This window comes from Rousettus aegyptiacus, unplaced genomic scaffold (assembly GCF_014176215.1).
Source record: "Rousettus aegyptiacus isolate mRouAeg1 unplaced genomic scaffold, mRouAeg1.p scaffold_m13_p_7, whole genome shotgun sequence".
In the NCBI taxonomy this organism is placed as follows: Eukaryota; Metazoa; Chordata; class Mammalia; order Chiroptera; family Pteropodidae; genus Rousettus; species Rousettus aegyptiacus.
In genome coordinates, this window is record NW_023416310.1 from 32,863,468 (window position 1) to 32,881,311 (window position 17,844).

General features: G+C 34.9%; 1 pseudogene; it reads left to right on the forward strand.

Moving 5' to 3' along the window:
• Positions 1–8,374: 8,374 nt before the first annotated feature.
• On the forward strand, positions 8,375–8,493 carry LOC118606136 (annotated as a pseudogene).
• The last annotated feature ends 9,351 nt before the right edge of the window (positions 8,494–17,844 follow it).

The following is a 17,844-nucleotide window of genomic DNA, read 5'->3' on the forward strand; positions in this document are numbered from 1 at the left end:
TCAACATATCATTGAATTTTTCTGGGGAGATCATTGAAAAGTTAACAAAAATACAAGGACAAAAATATGGGTGAGAAAGTTGAAGAAATACAATAGTATAAGAGACTAACCTTACCAGATACCATGATTTGTTTTAATGAAATTAGTAATAAAAGAGGTGATGATGAAATATTAACCCTGAAATTAATGAAAGAGAATGTGTTGCCCCTAAACAGACATTCACATATAATATTGAAATATCTGAGGTGATTTTCTCATCAGTAAGGACAGTGATGAATTATTAAATAATCATGAATGGATATAACTTTAATATACCCTGACATTTAATAATTTCTATGAATAAATGCTGAATGGATCACATGACAAGCATGAAACTGGGAAATGGTCAATGAAAATTTTTAAATGAACACTTTATGATTTTAGAGCAAGGAAAGATTTTTCTTTAGGAAGATATACAAACTCCTAAGGAATAGATTAAACTGATATATTAAATGCTGCCTGAAAATAGAAATTAAAATAATCTGTAAAATGGAAGAATATATTTTTGATTCTCATCAGCCAGGATAAAATCATATCAAGAATAGATTTTTTAAAATACCATTCCATAAATAAAACAGAAATAACCCACAAAAAGAGAATTATGACTGTGACCAACTAATAGATAAGTAACGTCAAGTGGTGGACAGTGTACTATATAAACAGCATCATCAGTAGTCCAAGAAATGCAAATGAAATCAAAAATAATGTATCACATGCATACAATTCATAAAAATGCAGACACTCCCAACATGGGGTTGATATGGTGGCAAGGGAAAGTCTCCTCCAAGGTTAGTGAGACTGAAATGGATTGAATCATTTTGGAGGATAGATGAAATGAACACATGAACATGCACAAAAATGGTGGTGCAGCAACTCCATTCTTCACATTCCGTTTGTAACAAGATGTGCCCAAAAATACGCATAGCAGTATGGCTACTCAAGGGAAATATTCACCGGTGTGTCTATATAAAGAAGTTGTAAACAGCAAAACTCAGTAACCTAGAGATACGTATGCCAACATGGCAATTTTTCAGAAATAAATATTTGACTGAAAATAGAAGATATAAATGAAACAATGTATATGCATGTGCACAAAATGAGCATTACTTGGGGAGAAGAGCAGAAGGTTGTGGGTGTTGTTTAGTAGTTAAGTATTCCTTCTCATCCCCACTTGGAGGAATAGGCATTTAAGGGACTTTTGCTCTGCAGATGTCTATATAATATTTTTTGGCTTTTTCTTGTCCCTCAGGAAATCCAAAGATTAATGCATGAAGGAGACTGACCAAAGGCCCAAGGACATGAAACAGATATCAAGGCCATCATGTCAGACATCCCCACAGAAGCAACAGAGAGGCAAACTGCATTACAAAGGATATAAACCATATATTCTCCCTGCAAGAGTGTATCAAAGGTCTTGTTTCCACTGATTTTGACTGGATACTACAAAGGCCCTTTGAGTTTCCAATATAATAGAAAAAACAAAAAGTATCACACTGGCATTATAATTTGTTTTCCCATAAGCACCATTGAAGTTGGGTGCCTCCTCATATGTAAAATGACCATTTGTATTTCATCTACAGTGAAATTTAATTTCATGTGTTCCAAGTATTTTTATTTGGTTACTTCTATTTTTTCTCTTCCACAACATTCTTCCAAGCCAATTTTGGTCCAGTCAATAAAAAAATCTGTCAAGGACCTTGTTTTCATAAACTATCCACCCCTCAAGACACCTGCTATGAGGCTCATCTGCCTTGCACAGCCTCTCATCAAAACATCTGAACTGAGCTTCTTGCTATATTAAGGACCAAAGTACAGGATATGTATATCATTGTTACCTCACACCCTGCACCCAAACACACGAGCCAACCCTCAAGCATCATCTTCAAGCTGACAAACAACAGGCCTAAAATCTTCTCTCATGATGTTCCTCAACCTGCCACCAAGACACTTGGTCTGGGCCATGTCCTCAACCACAAGGCACAATCCAAGTGTCCTGAAGTGAATTCAGTGCAGCCCAGAGGCTGTCAAATGAATGCAGGACTCAAAACTCAGCCAACCAGGGAAGAGATCTGCTTAGGTCTCTATCCAGACTTGCTAGAACCTCCCCCACCCCAACTCCCTGCAAAAGAAAGCAAGGCTCAAGTCCTTTCCATCCTTTGAGAAGAACACTCATAGACCTGATATGAGGGTTTTTCCATATTCTCCATCCTCTCCCCTGTACAATTGGACTTGAACACACACAGGCACACCAAATGACCATGAGGACACCTGCCCAACCGCCAAGCATTGACACCAAGCCTTCACCCAACTCACCTCACCTTGAGCCCAGTCCAGCCCTGTAGTGTCTTCCAACCCCCACCATCTAGGCCAGCCTTTCAAAATTGTCCTCATGAGAATAGACAAGGGATGGCAGAGCTCCACGTTCAGAACAGCTCCCTCACCCCATCCTCCTAAGAAGCCTACCCCTAGTAGTCAGAGGCCTCACATCTTAGAAGAGTCTTAGTGCTACTGACATGTCCCAGTCCATGTCCTCTATGAGGAATTTCTGGTCTCCTCCTCTGCAAAGAGTGACTCCATTGCAGAAAAGACTCAGCCTGCAGTCTAAAATGTTTTTGAGGAAACTATTAGATGGAGGAGGAGAAAGATGAAAGGATCAAGATATGTCTTGCAAATCAACTCTCCCTTAGATGTGGTGAGTGTTAAAATTCCAGGACATCAAATAATATTTCACAGTCCATTTCAGTTATGTAAATTCAACTTATGTTTTAAATAGAACTCACCAAACTGCCATATAATGTATTTAGTAAATTAGTAAAATTTAAATTTATTATGGTAATCATTTCACAATATACAAAGTCAAGTCATTATGCCATACTCCTTAACTGTCTACACTGCTGTATGTCAATGATATCTCAATAGAATGAAAAAAGGAAAAATTAGTAAATTTTGTAAGAAATAAGTTAACATGACATTAGAAAATATCGAGCTATAATGTCAGTAGGAAACATCCCCCTACCACAGTAGTAGTACCTCAAGACTGCAGTGACTCAGACACAGTGGGGACATCCACCACCCTGATCAACCAGGAGTCATTTTCCATAAAAATAGTGAACCCCCCACATATACACACTGCAAAGCTGGAGGTGCAATAGTGCAGGGAAGAGAAAAGGAAAACTTATGCTATAGCATCATCTACTGGAAAACAAAAGACCACTAATTATTAACCAGCTAAATTGTTAGGATCAAAATAGTATCTAAATAAGAAAAGAGTTACAGACAGAGGAGCAATCCATTAAAAACCATGAACAACCAGGTAATATAGTAACACAGAAAGAAAATTCAAGGCTCCAGAAACCAATCTCAAAGTTGATAAAGACATTTAAATGACAAAGAATACAAGACTGTAGTAATGAAAAAATGCTAGGAAATACAGGAAAACTCAGAAAGGCAGTTCAGTGAGCTCAGGAATAAAATTAATAAGTAAAAGGAGCACTTTACCAGAGATTGAAACTATAAAAGCAAACCAGATAAATTCTGGAGCTGAAGTACTCAGTAAATGAGATGAAGAATGCCTTAGGATTGGAAAAAGAACAGACCAAATGAAAGAGAATTAGTGAACTCAAAAATCGAAATCTAGAAATGATTCAGGTGGAATGAGAGAGGAGCAAGAGTTTAAAAAATTAAAGCATTCTAGAAGAACCATCTGACTACATTTTTAAAAAGCAACATAAGGATAATGGGCATCCCAGAAAAGATGTGAGAGAGAGAGACAGAGAGACAAAGAGACAGAGAGAGAGGAACAGAGCCTATTCAAAGAGAGAATTGATGAGCTCTTCCCAAACCCAGGGAAGGAGCTGGTCATTCAAGTCCAAGAAGTTAACGTACATCTAACTATATCAATGCAAAAAGACTTTCCCCATGACACATTGTATTGAAGTTGTCAAAAGCTAATGATGATAAAGAATTCTCAAGACAGCAGAGAGGAAAAGACAGTAAACTACAAAGGAAACCCCATCAAATTTTCAGATTTCTCAGTAGAAACCCTACAGTCCAGGACCAGGTAAAGGACTAAATTTGTATGGGCAAGTTAGAATAAGATGCAATCAAAAGCACATAGACTATATTATCTTAAAGATATGTTACCACAAACCTGATGGGAACCGCAAAACAAATCCAGAGCTGAGACGTGAAACATTAAAAAAAAGGAAACAGAAAAACATAATTGAAGACCACCAAATTAAAATAGCATATAGAAACACAAGGGAAAAGAAATAAGAAGTCAGAGCAATAAAAAAAAATGGCTGTAGTATAAGTCTGCATATATCAGTAATTACTCGAAATGTAATGGACCGAACTTACTAACTGAAAGGCATAAGGTTGTTGGACATATTAAAAAGTAAGACCCAATTATATGCAACATTCAGGAAACCCAACTCAGTTCCAGAGAAACAGGCTCAAAGTGAAGGGTGGAAAATGATACTCCAAGCAAAAGGCATCCCTAGAAAAGCCAGTGTACCCATACTTATATCAGACAAAATAGATTTCAAGGCAAAAAAAGTAACAAGAGACAAGGTAGACATTTTATAATAAGGAGACAAACCAAGAAAACATAATGTTTATGCAATTATTAATGTACCTCAAGGGAAAAACTGATGCTAACACAATAATAGAGGACTGTAATACTACAAGTACATAAATGGATAGATCATCCACACGGAAAGACAAGAAAATATCAACCTTAAATGACACATTAGATCATATGGATTTAAATGATATTTATAGAATGTCCCTTCCCTGGACAACAGTTTTTACATTCATCTCAACTACACATAGAACATTCTCAAGGATAGACCATATGTTGGGATACAAAACGAGTCTCAATATATTTAAGAAGACTGAAATCATACCAAGCATCTTTTGCAGCCATAGTGGTATGATACTAGAAATCGGCTACAAGGAAACTGAAAAAAATTACATGTATGTATCAACGATATGCAACTGAACAACTATTGAATCAAAGAAAAAATAAAAGACGATCAAAGGATACATAGAGATAAATTAAAAATGAAAATGCAACATACAAAAATCCATAGAGTGCAGCAGAAGTGGTACTAAAAGGAAAATTTATCGCAATACAGACCTATATCAAGAAACGAGAAAAATCTCAAATATTACGCCTTAAAGAACTAGCAAAAGAAGAACAACTGAAACCCCAGTTGGATGGAAACAATAAAATTTAGAGCAGAAATAAATGAAATAGAGAATAACAAGACAATAGGAAAAATTAATAAAATGACTGGTTCTTTAAAAAGATAAAATTGACAAACCTCTAGCTAGACTCACCAAGGAAAGAAGAGAGAAGACTCAAATAAAATTATAAGGGAAAGAAATAATAACAGACACCTTGGAAATACAAAGTATTATACAAGAATATTAAATGCTAAATGCCACCAAATTGGACAACCTAGAAGAAATGGACAAATTCTTAGAAGCAAACCTTCCTAGACTGAATCATGAAGACATAGAAAACCTGAATAGACTGATCGCTAGTAAGGAAATTAAAACAGTAAAAGTCCCCCCAAAAGTCCAAGACCAGATGGCTTCACTGGTGAATTATATCAGACATTCAAAGAAATGTAATACCTATTCTTCTCAAACTCTTCCCAAAAAGTGAAGAGGAAGGAATGCTTCCTAACTTGTTTTATGAGGTCAACATAACCATGATATCAGAGCTAATCAAGAATATTCACAAAAAAAAAAAAAAAAAAATTATAGCCCCAGATCTCTGATGAACATCCATGCAAAAATCTTCAACAAATTTTAGCAAATAGAATATAATAATACATTAAAAAGATCATACACCACAATCAAGTGGTGTTCATTCCAGGGCTGCAAAGATGGTTCAACATCTGCAAATAAATCAGCACACTATATCCACATTAACAAAATAAAAGATAAAAATTATATGACCATCTCAATAGATGCATAAAAAGTATTGGACAAGATACAACATTCATTTATGATAAAAACTTAATAAAATAGGTATAGGTGGAAAGAACCTCAACATAATAAAGGTCATATATAACAGAGCCCCAGCTAGCATTATACTCAATGGTGGAAAACTGACAGTTTTTCCTTTATGATCAGGAACAAGACAAGGATGTCTAGTTTTATTGTTGTTATTTAACATAGTACTAGAAGTCCTAGTGAGAGTAATCAGGCAAGAAAAATAAAAGGTATCCAAATTGGAAAGGGAAAGTAAAACTGTCACTATCTGTGGATAACATGATTTTATATACAGAAGACCCTAAAGACTTCACCAACAAACTATTAGAGATAAACACAGAAAGTCACAGAAAAAAATTAATATACAAAAGTCTTTTGCCTTTCTATATGCTAATAACAAACTGTCAGAGAAATGAAGAAAACAATTCCTTCTTACAATTACACCAAAAAGAATAAAACACCTAGGAATAAAATTAACAAAAAAAATGTATACAATGGTACTTACAAGACATTGTTGAAAGAAATTGAAGAAGACACCAAGAAAATGGAAAGATATTCTGTGTTCATGGACTAGAAGAATTAACATTGTTAAAATGATCATATTACCTAAAACCATCTACAGGGTCAATGAAATCTCTATCAAAGTCCCCATGGCATTTTTTACAGAAATAGAACAAAAAACCCTCAAATTTGTGTAGAATCAGAGAAGATCCTAAATGACCAAAGCAATCCTAAAAGGGGGGAAAAAAAGCCAGAGATATCACACTTCACAATTTCAAACTATACTACAAAGTTATACTAATAAAAACAGCTTGGTGTAGTAGGGGAAGCAAAAAAAACAAAAAACAAAAAAGACACAGACCAATGGAACAGAATCGAGAACCCAGAAATAAACCCACATGTATATGGGGAAATTGATTTACAACAACAAAAAAGCCAAGAATATGTTAATGGAGAAAAAAAAAAGAGTCTCCTCAGTAAATAAATGGTGTTAGAAAAACTGGACAGACATATGCAAAATAACAAAACTAGACCACTGTCTTACACCATACACAAAAACTAACAAAATGGAATAAAGACTTGAATATAAGATCTGAAACAATAAAATACATAGAAGAAAACATAAGCACTAGGCTTCTAGACATTGGTCTCAGAGATTTTTTTGTGAATTTGATACACAAATAAGGAAAACAAAATAAAAAATAAATTAATGGTACTACATCAAACTGAAAACTTTCTACACAGCAAAAGAACCACCAAGAAAATAACGAGGCAGCCCATTGAGAGAAGACATATGCAACTGATACTTATCATAAGGGGTTAATATCCAAAATATTTTAGAAAACACATACAACTTGACAACAACAATTTAAAAATGAGCAGAGGATCTGAATTGACATTTTTCAAAAAACAAAAGACATATGAAAGACCAAAAGACACATGAAAATATGTTCAATATCACTAGTTATTAGGGAAATAGAAATCAAACTACAATGAGATATCACTTCACACATATTAGGATGGCTGTTGTCAAAAATACAAGAAATAACAAGTGTTGGAGGGGATTGGAAAAAAAGGAACCCTCCTACACTGTTGGTAAGAGTGTTAATTTATGCAGCCAGTATGAAAAACAGTATGGAGTTTCTTCAAAAAATTAATAGGACTACCATATGATCCAGCAATTCCTCTTCTGTGTGTTCACCCTTCCCCCAAAATAAAAACACTAATTTGTAAAGATATATATCTACCCTATGTTTATTGCAGCATTATCTACAATAGCCAAGACATGGGAAAACCTAAGTGTCCATTGATAAATGAAAGGATAAAGATATGATATATGCATACAATAGAATATTAGCCAAAAAAAAAAAAAGGAAAGAAAGAAAAGATGAAATAGTGCCATTTGCAGCAACATGGATAGATCTTGAAGATATTATGCTAAGTGAAATAATTCAGATGGAAAATGGCAAAAACCATATTGTTTCACTCATATGTGCACTATAAAATAAAAGAGTAACAAACTAACCAAAACAAACTTAGTTACAGACAACAGAATGATGGTTACCAGAGGAGAAGGTTGTTGAGGGGTTGGTAAATTGGGTAAAGGCGGTCCAATATATGGTAATGGAAGGTAGTTAGACATTCAATGATGAGCATCCCATAGAGTATTCTGATATAAAATTATGATTTACCCATAGAAGGTCTGAGAAAGTCTCAGAATCACTAATCCTAGAGGACTGATGGAAGGTATTCCTTTTCCTAGGAAAAGGAAGGTATTCCTTTTCCTAAAGACAGGAGCAGGTGAGTGCTGCTTCAAAAGTGAAGGCAGATCTATGGCCATGCTACCCTGAACAAGCCTGACCCTATCTGATCTCAGAAGCTAAGCAGGGTTGGGCCTGGTTAGTACTTGGATGGGAGAACACCTAGAAAGACCAGGTGCTGTATGTATAAAAATTAAAATTAAAAAAATAAGAGATTGTAATCTGACAAAGTCCTTGCAATTTGTCAGGTCAACCAGTGGTTGCCTCATGTAAAAAAATGTATTTAAAAAATTAAATAATAATAAACAAACATACAAAAGTAAAGACAGAAGTGTAAAACTTCAGGAATATAAAAAATAAAAGTAACATAACACCAAAGGATTAAAAGTCTTCCAATAACCAATCTCACAGGCTTGGAAATCTGTGACTTACACAATAAAGGATTCAAAATAGCTATTTTAAAGAATCTTAGTGAGCTACAAGAAAACATGAAGAAAATTTGATGAAACAAGGAAAACAATACATGAACAAATGAAAAACATAAAGAGAGAGATATAGTAATAAAAAAAGATTCATGAGCTGAGGAACACGATGAATGAAATGAAAAAGATTGAATTTTTCATTTAATAACTAATAACTATAGCTACTATATCTTGTTAGCAAATATGCAGAATAAAAATAGATTTGTAACATCAAAATATAAAAGAAGAATAAAAGGGTGGAACCTGTATAGAGGAACAAATATAAGTTGCTATCAGTATAAAATAGCCTGTTTTATTTCTGAGATGTTTAATGTAAGCCTCCTGGTAACCACAAAGCAAAAATCTAGTGTAGAGTCTTAAACATAAAAAATAAATAAATCAGCACAGCACCGTGGAAAATCACCAATTTGCAAATATAGGCAGAAACAGAAGGGAAAATAACAATAGAAATACAAAACAACTAGAAAGCAGTAGTAAGTCCTTACATATCAAAATGTAAATGGATTGAATTCACCAATAAAAGGCACAGAGTAGCTAGATATATTTAAAACCAAACAAAACAAACAAAAAACAAACTTATATGCTGCCTAGATTTATTTCAGATTTAAAGACACACATAGGATTAAAGTAAAAGGATGGTAGATTATATTCCATGAAGTGGAAAGCAAAGATTTTGGGGTAGCCATACTTATATCAGACAAAATAGCCTTCAAGCCAGAAATGGCAGTAAGATACAAAGGTCATTATATAGTGATACAAGGGTCAATGCATCAAGAAACTACAACAATTATAAATATATATATACCCAACATCAGAGCACCTAAATATACTAAGCAAATACTAACAGATTTGAAGGAAAATATATACATTACAACAATAGTAGGAGAGTTTAATACCCCACTTTCAGCAATGGATAGATCATCCATACAGAAAATCAGTAAACACTAGAATTGAGCCATATTTTAGAACCAATGGACTTAACAGATATATAGAACATTCAATCCAACAGCAGTAGAATATATATATTCTCAAGTACACATGGAACTTTCTCTAGGGTAAATCATATGATAGGCCACAAAACAAGTCTTAGCAAGTTTAAGATGACTGAAATCATACCAACTATCTTTCCTAACCACAATAGTATAAAACTATAAATCAACAAGAGGAAATTTGGAAAATCTACAAATATATTGAAACTGAATAATACACTTCTGAACAACCAGTAGGTCAAAAGAGAAATTCAAAAAATCTTAAATGAAAATGGAAACAATGTAACTGATAACTATATAATGCCAAGAAAAAGTTTATAGGTATAAATGCATATGTCAAGAAATTGGATCTCAAAAAACAATTTTACATCTCAAGGAACAAGAAAATGAAAATCCAAATAGCAAAGGAAAAGAAATAATAAAGATCAGAGTGTAAATAAATGAGACAAGACACAATAGAAAGGATCAACAAAACTAAAAAACAGAAAATGTATTTCATTGCCTCCTAGTCTTTTTAATTTCTGCTTTGATCAGAATGTCTTATATAACTTCCCTTCTAATTCATTCTGGTAATGATCCCTCCAATACCTGTATACACTCAGAAGAAGCATAAATGGACAATATGTATCTGTGTAGTCCATGAACCCTGTTGCGTGCTCTCTGGGGGATCATCAGTTAATAGTTTAAAATCTGCAAAGGATTTTTTCTCCTTACTGATTTCTACTGGATGTGATGCTGATGGTATCGGTTGCTTGTAGACCCTGAAATTTGAACTTAGTTTGTAGTTTCAAGCTACTGAAGACTTGTTTTGCATACTTTTATTGATGGAGTGCCATAATCTGGGGACATTATTCAACATGGAAGGTGGTTATCTTAGTTTGGGTTTCCCCAGTAGCAGACATTGCGACAAGGATTCTAGAACAATAGTTCGTTTGGGAAGTGATTCCAGGAAGCACTATTAAGGGAGGGAGGAAGTGAAATAAAACATAATATTCTTCATCCACAAAGTTACTACTGAGGACAAATGGAGTTTAATTCCCCTGGGAAATTGGGGGGTGGGGGGGAGTGCAGAACGTGCCTCAAAGTTATCTCACCTAAGGGTGACAAAGCTGGAGCATTTATACACCAAATCCCCTTCCAGACATTAACTCTGCCACTTCTTGTTTGCCCTGTGTTTGTGGGTCTGCTCCCATAGTTGAAAAAAATGCCTTCAGGCAGAGAGCCAGTTGTTCTCCACAAGCAGCTTTCAGGCAGATAGAAATGAATGCCAGGGCACTGGACTGCACCTGCCTCAGTGGCCTATTCTGTGGTCTAGAAATTAGTTTAAATCAGGAATCTCATAAAGCAGGGATTGATTTGGAGTCTTGATTGCATGATACTTGAGAGATGACCCATGTCTCACTGAAATGGTCTGTGGGTATGAGGAGCATTGACAGCAGTACATAGGAGGAAAAACAAGTAGTCCAAAAAGTTAGAAAAATACTGATTGAAATAAGCTCAAACAGCTTAAAGGACTGTGTTCTAATATATGCAGATTTCCAAAAACAGCTTTTTCTAAACTTACTTGATATGCAGCATTTCTCAAACTAACAACCACAGAACTCCCTTTTTCTGGCTCATTTTGGGCTCATGTTCCATGAAACATACCTTGAAAAATGCTGATCTACCTAGTCCTCTCATGTCATAGGTAAGCTCAGAGCCCTTGTGACTGGTCAAGATCATGCAGATTAGTAGCGGTTAAGCTGGGCCTGGCTTAGTGCTTTTCATTCTACCCTGCTGTCTCCCATTTCAATTCAGGAAGCCTTTGGTGACTCATCTCTCCTGCTTCTTGAGCTCTTTTCAGAAGAGCTTCTTAGGGGATATCGATTGTTTCTGGACATCAAGCCCTCCAGTAAAAACAAGTTCATGAAGCCCATTTAGTGGTCTTTTCAAGATATAGAATCATATGTATTTAGTGTTGGTCAAGAGATTCGGCATGCTTACTCCAAGATTGTTCAAAATGGTGCATTTTCTTGCCATTCTGCTCTAGGAAGAAAGACGATGATATAAAGTATCGTTTAGAATAATTTGATACGATTTGAACCTACTGGAGGTTATTCCTTTTCCTAATGCAACCTAAGAGCAGGAACCTGCTGGCAGATGCCCCAGCAACCAAGATTCCTGATCTGATCAATAGCTTGCTTCAAGGTGCGGGGATGGAGGGACACTCACGCCACTTGGTCTTGTCTGGGATGTACAGACCAGTAGAGGCTGTGATGTCCTCAGTATTTCCTCAGAGGGCATAATCTAACCCAGATAGAGATTTTGATGGAACGAGATGTCCACTATTCCTGTCTTCTCCTTTATTAACCATGAGAGCTGTCATATATTTGGGGCACTTTCTTATAGTAGGGATCGTACATAGCACCTTATTTTATAGAGATCATTTAGATTTCACAACAAAGTGAAAAACATACTATTTTCTTATGTGAGCAAACTAAATAGGCTTAAAGAAGCTATTCAACTTGCCCATGGCTGCCAGCATGGAGCAGGAGAACCCATTCCAGAAAGGGAAGCCTAGGAGACTGCATTCGTCTATACTCATTAGTGTCACATCCTCAATAAGAAAAAAATAAATCGAGATAAAAATGAAGCAAATCCAGTTGGTAAGCTTGATAGAAATTAATCGTGGTTAGTGATGTGAACAAGCTAGCCCTTGTCAGAGAGCCTAACATCTACTATTCCCAAAGTTATTTGATTCTGCCTCTAAGAAAATCATCGCAGTTTGATTTACCAGATGAAAATTATAAGGGCTGCATTGTATTCTCCTTTACAAAGGTAAATTGAACCCTTTAACTTAAGGAGAGTGTATATCCTCTGCCTATTGTCCTAGGGAATAGCAATAATGGGATGTAGCTTTTTTTTTTATAGCTATTCTATAAAAATAAAAAACAAAACTACACCCACACAAGCTTTAACCTGAATAGGTACAGTCAGTGTTATTAAAATACGAAGCCACATGTTTGGAGAATAGAGAAATAAGAGGACAATAAATCAGACTTTTGAGTTTGTACAGAGAGCTGAAAGATGAAGCACTGGTATTGAATGTGTGCCTCAGATGCCCTGATTGTGCTGGGTACAGTTTCAGTTGGTGAATAATAGATACTGGACACAGGGCTAAAAAGTAGGGAATAGAAAATAATTTTTAAAGAGTGTAACAATTTCACAAAACTCAAGCAGAAGCAATGAGAGTTCTAAGTGGAAGGGTAAGATAAATGGCACCTTCAGGGTATTCTTAACCATAAATGATACTCTCCTGCAAAATGGGGACAGAATCAGGCTCAATAAATGCCATGACAATATATAACTTTGCTCTGGTTCTTTGGCTGCCAGGGGAGCAAATGAGTCAATGTGAGATATTCTCTAAAGACTCCCACAGTGCCTTATGCCTAATAGATTCGCTAGATGAAGCTGAAGTTTTTAATGAGTGCGAACTAGGCCCCAGAGGGCTGGCTAGAATGAAGAGATATGGTTTGCCCTTTTCCCGGGACATTCATGTTTCAGAGATCAGAAGAGGGTCTCTGACTAGCAGGCAGGTGGTGATGCTGTGGTAGAGTGTAGGAGAGGGAGGGTAGGAGAAAAATGGAAACGTAGTATAAACCTTGACTTTGTGGGTAACTAAAAGGCATTGCATATGTCAAATGGGCTGTGCAAGGGGACCTGAGGTCATCTAGTAACAGCTGAGGAAGGAGGTTTTGGACTAGAGAACAGTGGGTGAAATGGAACAGATGGAGGCTGTATTAGGCACTGAGGTCACACCAGCCCTAAGGAGAGAAGTTGGCATGAATTATGTAGCCACATTCTAAGTGCAAATATGTGATTATTTAGCAAATTAAAGAGGTAATGAATGAAGGATGGATTGGAAGGTGACAAGTCAGAGTTGCCAGAGTTATCATATGTCATTTAATCACACTGACATTTCACAGGCAAGAAGAAAATGTGGTCAACAGACAGCATATATCAATGCAAAGAACAAATGAAGTGAAGCACAACTGCCACGTTTACTTTATAATCACTATATAAAATGGAGCAAATTATCCCCTTTATGTCTTTTTTTTTCCATTAAATGATGATCTTTATAGCACCAAATACAATACAAAGGTTCAGAAATAGAGGATTACTCTAAACTCAATTCAGTTACTATCATTAAAGTAAATAATAATTATAAGCAGAAGCTGTTATTATCAAAGTGGAATTGTTTTTAATGCAAGAGAAGTGAATCATATTTGCCAGTATGTAAAATGTAATAAAAGCATATGAAAATTATACCAAGGGTAAGATTTACTGTGAAGAAAGTAGAGGTTAAATTCCTGAATTTTGAATTCTGATAGATCTGTAATTGAATCCAAGTTTTTCATGACATTGATACAATATCATGTATCAATAGCTACATAATATTAATGTACATCGAGCTTTTATGAGTCTTAGTTTATCTGTAAAAGGAGAATGAACCAAATTCCATCAGTGTTTGCATTTATATCTTTAATCCATTTTGAGTTCATTTTTGTGAGTTGTGAAATACAGGGTTCCAACTTCATTCTTTTACATGTGGATATCCAGTTTTACCAACACCATTAATTGGAGAGACTATCCTTTCCCTCATTGAATATCCTGGCTCCCTTGTCAAATATTAGTTGACCATATATGCATGAGTCTATTTCTGGGTGCTTGATTCTGTTCCATTGGTTTATGTGTTTGTTATTATGCCAGTACCACACTGATTTGATTACTCTAGCTATGTAGCGTGGTTTGAAATCAGGAAGTAAGATGCCTTCAGCTTTGTTCTTTCTCCAGATTGCTTTGGCTATTTGAGGGTCTTTCATTGGTTCCACACAAATTTTAGGTCTTTTTTTCTATTTCTGTAAGAAATGCCACTGGAATTTTGATAGGGATTGCATTGAATCTACAGATGGCTTTAGGTAATATGAACATTTTTAACAGTATTAGTTCTTTCAATCCATGAACCTGGAATATCTTTCCATTTATGTGTGTTTTCTTCAGTTTCCTTCATCAATATCTTCTAGTTTTCAGCGTACACATATTTCACCTCTTTGGTCAAATTTACTCCTAAGTATTATATTGTATTTGATGCTATAGTGAATAGGATTATTTCATTTTTCAGATATTTTGTTATTATTGTATAGAAACACAACTGATTTCTGCATGTTGACTTTATATCCTGCAACTTTACTCAACTTGTTGATTAGATCTAACTATTTTTTGGTGAAGTCTTTAGGATTTGCTATCTATAAAAACATGTCACCTGAAAACAGAGATGATTTTACTTCCTCATTTCCAATTTGGGTACATTTTATTTTTATTTCTTGCCTGATTGCTCTGGCTAGGACTTTCAGTACTATGTTGAATAGGAGTGGTAAGAGTGAATACCCTTGCCTTGTACTTGATTTCAGAAGAAAAGTGTTCAACCTTTCACTATTGGATATGATGTTAGTTGTAGCTTTTTCATATATGGGCTTAATTATGTTGAGGTACATACCTTCTATATCCAATTTGTTGAATTTTAAATTATGAAAGGATGTTAGATTTTGTCCTTTCCCACATTTCTGCTTTTCTGCATCTATAGAGTTTATCATAAGATTTTTATCTTTCATTCTATTACTCTGGCATATTACATGTACTGATTCATATTAAACTGTCCTTGCATCCCAGGAATAAATCCTACTTGATCATGGTGTATAATTCTTTTGAACATGCTGTTAAATTCAGTTTGCTAATAATTCATTGAGATTTTTTTGCATATATATTCATCAAGAATATTGGCCTATAGCTTTCTTTACTTGTAGTGTTTTTTGTGGCTTTAGAATCAGGATGAGGCTGGTCTCATAAAATTAACTTAGGTATGTTCCTTCCTCTTCAATTTTTAGAAGTCTTCAAGAAGGATTGCCGTTAATTCTTTTAAATATTTGGTAGAATTCACCATGAAACCATCTGGCCCTGGACTTCTCTTTGTTGGGAGAATTTTGATTAATCAGTATGTACTATTGTGAGCCAAGAGCCTGAGTTCACAGGCGTCAGCAGAGAGTCACCTAGGGCTGCAAGACTAGTTCTGGTGCTAGATGGGCTGGCTCTGGAGTCTTCAGTGAAGATGGGTGTTGACTTCTCTCTCCTTCTGCCACAAGGAGGGGATCTTCCTTTGCACTGTGCTGCATGGGCTTGGTAGTGTAATGATGGAGTAATGTGAATCTGTCTTTCCTACAGATATTTCAACCCATCTCAATGCATCTTTTACTTCTGTGTTTTACCCAGGTGTTATAATCCTTCACCTGCAATCCTTCTTGTAAAGGTATTTTCATACTTAGATAGTTGTTCAAATTGATGTTTCCAGGGAGATGAAGAGCACTAGAAACTTCTGTGTCACCACTTTGCTCTCCTTTTTAAATGATTACTTGCTTCTTTTTATACCTTCATTAATGTGTAAAAATCAGTCTCACGTTGAATTTTAATTCACGGTTATTTTACTGTTACTGAGGTTATGGCAAATCTTTATCAGTTTATATCTTTATCATCTATTAAATATTTACAGTTTTTATAATATTCTTTAGAAATTTTCTATTATTCATATCAATGTATTAGAAGAATATTTATTTTACATGATATTTAAATTGAGTATATATTTGATGTGATGAAAATAGTATGCTTTTGAAAACAGAATACAAGTAGAGAGTCTATAAAGAATGTATGTATACATAACTCTATAGGTAGACCCAGATCTATAGGAGAAATTAATATGTGATAAAGTGGTATTTCAACTCCAAGAGGAAAGATAGCTTATGTAATGTGACCCTAGTATAAAGAATAATCTCTAAGAAAATAAATTTAGGCTTTTGCATCACATTGTAGAAATGAATACTGGATCAAGAATGAGAAAAGAGAAAAAAATAGGAAAGGAAAAATAATCTTCAATTCTCTAACTCAGATTTCTTAGTTGAAAAATAAGTACATATATACTCGCACAGTGAAGCACAGACATAATAGAAGCGAAAGCTCTCAAAATAATATAGTCATCTGTAAATACAAAACAGAGATATTATCGTGTTTTAACCAATGAGTTGCTGTACTTTAGTGAGTGCTTTGTAGCTAGAACTTGCTGTTCAATAGTGAGGCATAGGCCGCTGACTGAGGACTATAAACATATCCTTCAAAGAGAATTTACAATGAAGGAGAGAAAAAGTTGCTAAACCTCTGTGATAATGCAGATCAATTGTACAAAAGAAATCTGTGAGAAATTTCTCCAGCAGATTGTAAGATATAAGCAAAGCTGAGGAAATTTGTTTTCTTCTCATTAAACCAGAAAGAATTATTCATCTCCATGAATGCAAATGAAAGCTTTCCAAATGGTGTGGTCATAACATGGTAATTAAATGCCTGAGTGCCAGCCAGATTCCTTCATTTTTCTAAATTATAATAATTACGATTGACCATTACTGATAATTACAGTGATCAGAGAGTCAAATCTTAATTTTTCATTCTCTTTTCTGTAATAAATTGCAATTCCTTTCAGTAAAATCCACCAAGTTTTCCTTTTCCTTAACCAATTCCTTTCTGACTTTTTACTTCACCCCTATGGAAAACAACTCCCTTTCATCCTCTCCTTTGTTTTAATTCACCTCGTAATAATAGTTTCTTTTTATTTTGGATTTGCCCTAGGGGCTAATCAGCTGATATCTGGCTATATAAGCATTATATCAAGGTAAATTTAAAAGATTAAATATGTAAATTATTGTTTTTAAAAAGGGTTTTATGTATTCTGAGTGCCTGAATCATTTTATATCCACTTATTATCCCTGTAATTAAAATAGGAGCTAGCAATCAAAGGCCCTATCCAATTCCTTGAGGAAATCATACCAGTTAAAAAAGAAATCATTAGCTAACTCTTTCAACTTTACACTAACATCGTGTTTCTCAGCCCATTAAATGTATCACTTTCCTAGTTGGCATACATAGCATAAATGGTGATTTTTGTTATGGGACTTTAGAAAGACTCCTATAAATCATATCCTTAATGTT